The following is a 9,080-nucleotide window of genomic DNA, read 5'->3' on the forward strand; positions in this document are numbered from 1 at the left end:
GACAAGCGTGATTATATATATATATATATATGTAGAAAATTATTTCTTTATTTAATCACGCTTGTCCCTGTATATAAAAAAATAGGTAGACTGTGCTTTCTTTACCGCCTATGTGCTAGCAGCTAAACGTTCAATGTGGGTGGTTGAAAAGCTCCATGCAAACTAACATATTTCACCGAATCGTTATTATAGGCAACAATATTTCTGGACTAATTTCTGTCTATCTAAAATTAATCCGTCCTTTTGGTAGAACTATTAATCGTAATCAGTCGTATGGTTTTGGTGGATTTCTTTTTTCCATTCTGAATCTATATAACTATACCACAATGTATACCACAATGAGAATCAAGAAAGCCGTTCAACTGCGTAACTATGCCTCTCAAAGCCACTGAAAAATGAAATTCACTTACCCCAGGAGCACCTCGTCATTGCTTGTCTAAGACAGTTGCATCTTTCCACATACCAAGTTGAGTTTGTTAGCCACTACATAACAAGCCACTACATAAACATAAAATCAATATAGCTTAAACCGACATATACACAATCCTTTGAAGAGTTTTTAAAGATCGATTAACGTACAATGCATTGAAAGGCGGATTTGAAAACCCTTTTATTGATTGACTCATGGAGGTACAAAAGACGACCAATTGTGTTAGATGTTAATATATTATTTTGCAATGCTTGAATAATTGAAATCATCAGAGAATTTAGAATCAAATATCAACAAACGAGAACTTGATGATGACTCATGTTTTTTACTGAAATTTTACTAAACTACAAAACAGACAGTGAATTGGATGGGCAGCGTTGTGCTTGCGTTTTATTGTGATTAAATATATTCTATTGTATTTTAACCCCTCGGTCTGTTTCTATCGTGTACAGCCTATTTTAAATAAATAATCCAGCGTTCTCAAGGAACAAATCCCGGCGGATGAACACTCTTCCTACGTAATGTAATCAGTCAAGTTTTCGTAATTTTAGGAGATAATGTTAGAAAACAATCTTCGAATAAAAGTTAAACTTATTCCGTACCAAGTCCAACTCAACTTTACTTAAGACCGGTATCTTTATAAACAACAATTTTCTTTCACTGCCTATTGTTAGTGCTTTTGGATTATGGATTCATCCTGAACATTTGCAGATGAACGCTTTAATTATTTTTTAATTATTTTTAGAATATTAGATATATTTTCTTTTTTCACAAGCACTTTGTAATCGTCATGAGCAGGTAAAATTCGTTTGTCTCTCACAAGAATGAAACGCACAGTAATTTACAAAGACAGATGTTTTAATACATTTGTCAACATACTTCTGATCTGATGCTTAGGTAAATTTCTACACAACGTGTGTTTATCTTTTAGCATTATAATTTTATTATTGTCATTATTATTATTATAAAATTATTTACAGTAAAATTTAAGATTTCAAAAAATGTGTCACATTTTAGTAATATAATGACAACAAGTTTTTGCGTGCTGCTGCAGGCTCTCTGCTGTCTTGATGTTAAAAACGACACGAACGATAGTCGACATACCTGCCAGTATCTTTATTATGAAGGTAATTAATTTATCATACTTTTTGAACACACATATACACCAGGTAGAAACATTTTTTTACATCTAATTAAAGCTTTTTGTCACTTGCAATAAGTGGCCCATGGTGAATTTATGGGTCTTACTACTTGTATTTCACCAGTTGTTTAGTAGAAGACTATCAACCTGTCAATTACATTAATAGGAGCGTAGCCTATTTACCATCTAATAATAACTGTTTTAGGACTCATAATAGTCTTTAATAAAAAAATGAAAGGCTTTTCGCTGTGAACGCCATATTAAGAAGAAGTTTGCTGTCAGTGAGGGTAACCCGTTGGCACCCCGTTACTTACCCTGTGGGCCATCTCATATGTTCGCTATTTCAGTAGTTTCTTCGTTGAAAATTGAATAAAAAAGCTGGCATAACATACCTGAAGAACAACCAGTGAAAATAAATCCTCACGACTTGATAAGAATATTGTTTATGAAAATGTGATAAGTAGCGTAGACATTTCCTCATATTTAGAGAGACTTTCTGACCGTTTCTGTATATACTACGTTTTGAGAAAAGATTTTTTTTATTGTGCTTTGTCGCCTCTGTATTTTGACACGGACAGAAATTGGAACACAAATCTCACTTAGGTAATAACCACTATAGCATCGTTGTATGAATTATGAAGGTTATCTCGACGACTATGAAAGATGGAGGACAAGACAGCTATTGATGAAAAATTATTCCCTACTCCATAGGTCGACTAATAAGTTTAGTGTCTTATCATTAAAAACTATAGAAATAAATATTTAGGAAGCGAAAAGCATTAAAAGATATATGGAAAAGCTGTGAGGTTTTTTCAATTAAATTGATCCAAAAAAAATAGCATACACTTGACTCTGACACAAAAACCTATATTTTAAGTACCGCCGGTCGTTTCTGCCTAGATGCCTGTTACGATAATCTCATACTCGTTTTTTTATAATTTTATTAAATGTATGTATATGTATAAATACTGCACATAGATTTTAGCTTGGGCTTCGACTAAAACGTCTAAACTGTAGCCATCCTGCACGACGCTGTTGTATATGCTATGAGACTGATCTCCAAGTGTCGGTCGAGATGTCGCGAGTGGGTTGTGTCAACGGAGGCAATGTGTGAAAATGTTACCAAGAAAAGGAAGGCAAGCAGAAAAGGACCCTGGCTTTCCTGGGGTTCTGAACGGTGCAAGAACCTTGAAATAAAGAATCGCTATTTGGTTCTTGTACATCGCTTTCATCGACTGTAGTGCGCCGATCCGGCGCCGGCCGTGAACGCTGTTCGAATTCCAAACAACATGCAAGCGGGCTTCTCTCTCTGGACCGATAGCGAAAGCCACTGAAGTTGTACAGACTCATATTGCAATTGGTCCTCTTGAGACGAAGATTTGTACTTAATATCACTGACATTTCGCCGAAGTTGGTGTCACATCTTCCCACTCTGTTACCGACATCATTGCGTCGCAGCAATGTGGAACACTTTAGTCACGAATACTACCGATCTGTGGGCGCTGACCTTTCTCTAGTGGCCGAAACTGCGGCAGAAGCCTAAAAATTAGTCCATCTTAGTTTTTGGAGGTAGTATAGTCCGGGTGGTGCGTAAGCGTCCGACACTGGTCTGTATCCGGTAATGCACAAAATAAAAGAGAGATAAGAAACAAAATAACTTGACTTTTCTAAACAGCGAAATGCCTTGTTTAAGCAGCCTCATGTCAATACATGTGAAAATAGAAGAAAACGCTTATGCATTTATATGAGCTTTCCTAATATGTGTGAAGCACAGGTGAGATATACTATTTACCTGTTATCCATCATAGAAGAACCCTTGCATGGCGAAGGGTTCTACGAGAACAGCAGCTAATCGCGGGTCAGTCTTAAGCTTTAATGAAAAAGAAACAAATACACCTATTGGAACTCAATCTAGTTTATACTTTTTTGCCGAATTTGTATGAATAATATATACTTTTTTAATTCAGTTCTCCCATAATAAGTTGCCCATTAATAAATTTAAGTCCTATTAATACATCATTATTATAAGTCCTACTTATTCACACAGCAACACATAACAGTAACTTTACACACTGTTCGTTAAGGTTCTAAATTTTATAAGCGATGATAACATCTGAGTATTATCACACTTCACTTTCTTTAGAGACCCCTTATTGGAAGGAGAAAGAAAACAATTTAGTCCAGTTGTTCAGTCAATGGTACTCTTGAACACCCCCGTCACAACAAAACAACATAGAACAAAAGCCGTACGTACTATACTCCGGTGATCCTGAACCATTCAATGCATATAGTTAACTATTGACTCCGAAGTTCGATGCAGTTGTAAGGAAGCAACGCAATGGAAGTTTGGTGAGTCGTTTGAACGAAATCAGTCAGCCGACAATGCCCCGGGGCATTCTGCTGATACTCGTGAGATAGTTTGAGAGCGTGGAGGCGTGCATTTGAAGGATAATGCAAAATCAACTACGTCTCCATAAGCCTTATAGAACTTTGTGCCGTGTGCTGCTAACTAACTTCAGCACTTGCATAGATATGTTTAGTTTGTGTTCGCTAAATGACTGCCGGGCTCGCTTGTCGTACGATTGCTTCTAGTTAATACTGTTGATGGTGAAACGTTTGACTAAAATGCTTGAAAAGACTGTTGCTATACAATGTCGTAGCGCATTGAATCACCTAAATAGTTGAGCTACACATTTGGCAAAAGCAATTCAGCGCTCAAGCAAAATAGTATAACACAAATGTTATTTATATCCTAAAAGGAGTTTAACAGCTTTAATAGAATTCCAGCACTAGAAGACCAGATAGGTTAAGCGTCAGGCAAAAATATCATTAATTATGTTAGATTACTTCTGGAACTTCTATACATACAGTCTACCTTCGAAGGCAACTGGATAGTCACTGCTTCATTCGTCTGGATCGTTAAGATCAATCTTTTCGGTTGCGGTAGAATTTCGAATGCGTATAAATTCATTGTACCACATACCCATATAGCTAACGTTGTCAAGTTTACTGATCTTCATTACGATACGAGGAATCAGGGGTACATAGATCCGATTCTATTTGCAGAGCCTGTATCATACGGTCATCTGTCTTTCTAACCTACTATTAAAACATAAAAGCTCAAGCGATAATCTCCTGATAGTTCGAACACAAGTCACTTGACAGTTGAAAAATCTTCATCGAGTAAATTTGTTCTTGATAAGAATGCGTCTCTTTTGCTATATATAAGACGGAACTGTCTTATCCTGTGTAGTTGCATAGCAAGTTAGATGTAAGTGATGCTATATAATGATGATTCTCATTCATCACGTCATAGACTCGCGCTCCATAAGCCATGCATCATTGATCGAATAAAGAGAAACAAGATATAAGCAGTCCCCAGCAAGTACAACATCTCATGCGGTATGGGAACTGATTTTGGGAATTTGGCGCCAGATTACGTTACCAAATAAATAATGAAAGCGGTCGCCGTGGTGGTTTAACCAAGAAAAAATCTCCCCGTGACTTAAGGGCGTTCTATCACTTACTACTGAGTGGAGTGTTGCTATTGGTCGCAGGGCCCCGTGAGGCCTAGCCAGCATTCGGAACGAAGAGGCAGAAGTCGTTTTTAACAGATTTACATCTGCTTACTCCATTGGCTATAAGAGAATAGGTAGGCGTACACTATTATCGATCCTAATATCTTCGATTGTATTAGTTAGAGCACGTCTTGAAGTAAATAAAATACGTAATTTTTTTTTTTCTGATTTTTCAGTTTTACGATCATTTAGTTTGATTATTTTATTTCCGTTGCAATGTTCGGAGGTCGATATCGATTTAATACATGCAACACACGGATAGTAGTAACGTTAATTCATGCTAATAGTAAGGTGCCAGAGCGTCGGTTCTGCAAAGACGAGATTGACTTATAAATGCATTCAAGTGTCAGCACGACGTTATAAAATTACGATAACTTCAGAAATGCCCTTTGCCTCTACGAATGTACCTATAAGTACTATTCATCCGGCATGTAAACACAAGTTAGCATAGAAGTGTCAAAACGTATGTTTGTTCAGTGTGAGTAACATGGAATTGGTACGTGCCTTTATAATAGCTATTTCCGCACCTATTGTACGTATATATTTATAAATATACAATTTTCGATATGTGAGTAGTGAGACATTTACTAAATGCTATACATCTTCTTTTGTTTACCTAGATCCTTTGAAAAATTAATGATGTCCACTTAGGTGCACCGTAAACAGGTTCCAGCCTACTCGCTGCTATGGACACACAAGCGGTAATAATAGACACTTTCTAAATGTTTATTATATCCTTATTATGTGTTATACATGACGACTATTGTACGCCGAGTTATACGTATGAATAGGTTACAGTAAATATTCTATAACTATCGTCCCAAAAAGTATTTACCCAAAGAGTAAATGCTACTTTACTAGATCCTTCGCATGTCGGTACGCATTAAGGTTGACGCTGGCAGTATCCTTTATTCCTAGTGACAACAACTCCTCGGTCATAACTGTCTCTTGTTAGACGTACATATATCTACTTCTAATCCAGGCGTTGCGTAACAGCGGCAGAGAGCGTACCCCCCAAATGCCATGAAAGTTATGAGGACGGGTTGCGTCGGAACGATGAAGTAGACACCGCCTCGATACAGAGCTCTGTTCCGCCAAGCTTGATCATCCTGATTTCCTTAAATCTACACTGCTACCCAGGTGGTCGACAATCAGGCCGGTTGGTGTCCTTTCCGCTAAGAAACTCCTTCTTGATGAGCTTCTCGTCGCCGGGTTAACTCCAATAATAGTTATGACTAAGGCAATATTGCAACGGTGTGATCATCCGTGTCTAATGCTATAATTGCACGATTCTTAGGATTCCGGACAAAGTTGCCCAATCTCTCGCTTTGCCAGCATGGTTCTAGCCCTGCATCCTACACTGCTGCCTCTCAGCCTTCTGTGCAGTTCCTCTGCGCTGGTTCACGCATCGCTACAGCCATATAGCGTTCAGCCGTACCATCATCGCTAAGAGCCATCGAGGGAACAATTGCCACCTTTCGTAGTTAGTGTCGCCTCGGACTTTACATTGCGTAATGGATACTAGCTCATAAGCGAAGATAGTTTCAATGTTATAGAGATCACTCGTAGATGAAATTGAAAATAAAAAAATGCCACATGTTCATTAGCAAATAGTTAAGGTCACTAAAAACACTTCATTCGACTACAGATCTTGCTTTTATTATCCTTGGCGCTGCTTTAAACTGCTGAAAAAAGAAAGTCGAGACGCGTCACTGGGGCACTGTGGACTTACGAAATGACGTCCGTATGTACTTCATGCACTGGAAAAAATGATTTTATTTACAAAATAGTAACCATAGTTAGCGACTTATTTTTTACCCGTTTCTTACTATATACAATGATATATCAAAAAGACGCTTATTTAACAATGATCGCTATGCATGTATCACCAACACTGTAGCAGTAAGATAGACGTAAGATTCGATGCGGTGAGAGAAATTGTTACTAAGTAAAGAATAAATACGGATCTTATCGTCAGAAAATCTATGACTGACGAAAAATCTTGTGTCGTTTTTTGTATCTTAATAAAAAAGCTTTGATAACAAGACCTAGTTCGCATTAAACGATCTATCTATTAAATCGAAGCCTTCTACTACTTTTGTTATTTTACGTTGAGACCGTTGAACACACAAAATGATGATGGTTATACATTTAATTTCAACATATACGCAAGGTTGACAAAGAAGCATAATCAATGCACTTAAAACCGTGGACGATGATTTAATAAGTGAGGTTTCTACTTAGTATATGGCACTTTAAGGGGGACTTCACAGTATATTTTATAAATATTGCCGCTGCTTAGATACTTAAAAGGCAGATAAATAGATAGATATATAGATAAATGGCTTTCTTTTTTTGATTTTAATTTGTGAATTTGCTTTACCGTGAAGCAGCCTTCGTTCACTGAGCACCACACATCCCGTAGGAATACCTTTGTTTTATTATCTTAAGCTGTCAACGCGTTTTACTTATTTTTATCCGTCGTCGTTTTGGCTTTGTGCACTTTACCGAAGTAGCATCTCACGGGTCCGTTACAAGGTTTCGTTCGGGTCGTATGAACAGATATTCAATTCGAGCAGCTTCCGTTGCTTTCTCGTCGCGACACGCCTTTCCCCAAATTGAATTTTGCACATCTTCCTTGTTTTTTTTTTTATCTTTTTTTCGTTTTGTTTCTCACTTTAAGTCGGTTCTTTTGCCGTTTGCTCGCTTTCGATGTTGAAAATGAGAACGGAACAGACGACCCAAAAAGGGGCAAACGAGGTGGAAGCTCGGCTCTCGCGATAAGACGTACAGTTATTCAGAAACCAGCTGCTTTGTTGCATTGTGCTGGCACTACGCCAGTGGAGGGGCAAAAGACGGGGTGCTTCGCGCCTTTGACTACCTACATCCGTTCGACCGCCCCCACTCCCATCGCTTGGTTGGCTGGCGCGCGGTCTTTGCTTGCTCCAGTCATGCTTCGTACGTCGGGGGATATCGGCACAAGGAGGCGCTTTATTTCATTCGGAAGTTGCGCATACCGCGAAATTCTTCGACTACCCCATTCCATTTTCAGCCCGTTTTGCTGCTTCCCTCTCTCCAGAAATTCCTTCTTTTTCTGTTAGCTCCATCGTTCTAAACTTGATGTCACAAAGTAACGAAGTTGTTGGTGATTATAGTGTTACAAATGCAACTTCTTAGTCTCAAGATTAGCTGGACTGTGCATGTTATTTTCCTCTTCTTTATTACTTTAATAAAAACAACAACAACATTTCTCGGCAGCAGGAATTGTGTCATCTGGCACACCAGCCACCTCCTCATTAGCCGCAAAATAAAATATAGATCCATATCCTGATATCACTTTAAACTTGATAAACTACGTTCTACTCAATTCATGAGTAAAAAACCAAGCTACTAAAGGTACTTACGATTTTCATTCATTTTGGTCCGCTAATCAATATATACATTTTTCGTTTTCTTATTGATAGTTTCGAATCGTATGTGTGCCAAGGGAGACTTTACGTTCAGGTGTAATAGTCCCACTGGATTCTTAAGCCAACTTCGTCTCTAGTAAACCTCTCTTCTAATGATGCTGATACCATTCTTAAAAAATGCGTGCAAAGGACATCGTGCGTGGGTCGTCAGTGTAAAAGCAGACAAAAAGCAAATTTTAATCATCCTCCTATGCTAGTAGTAGTAAAAAAAAACTTTATAAATACTGGTCAACAACACAAGATCCCGGCATCAGACTAGATATATAAAACCATATAAAACACTTTGCGTCATATATTATACGATATAGATTATATGAACCTTGTTGAGTTTGTGAAACTACGTTTAGAAATTAGCCCATTGTTATTGTAATAACAAGAACGTATATGCTATTATGCTGTTATGTTGACCCGAGCGACCATAAGTAATCAGCTCTAGTTCGATGATTCGGCGGTTACGCCAA

This window comes from Varroa jacobsoni, unplaced genomic scaffold, assembly GCF_002532875.2.
Source record: "Varroa jacobsoni isolate VJ856 unplaced genomic scaffold, vjacob_1.0 scaffold_990, whole genome shotgun sequence".
Lineage (NCBI taxonomy): Eukaryota > Metazoa > Arthropoda > Arachnida > Mesostigmata > Varroidae > Varroa > Varroa jacobsoni.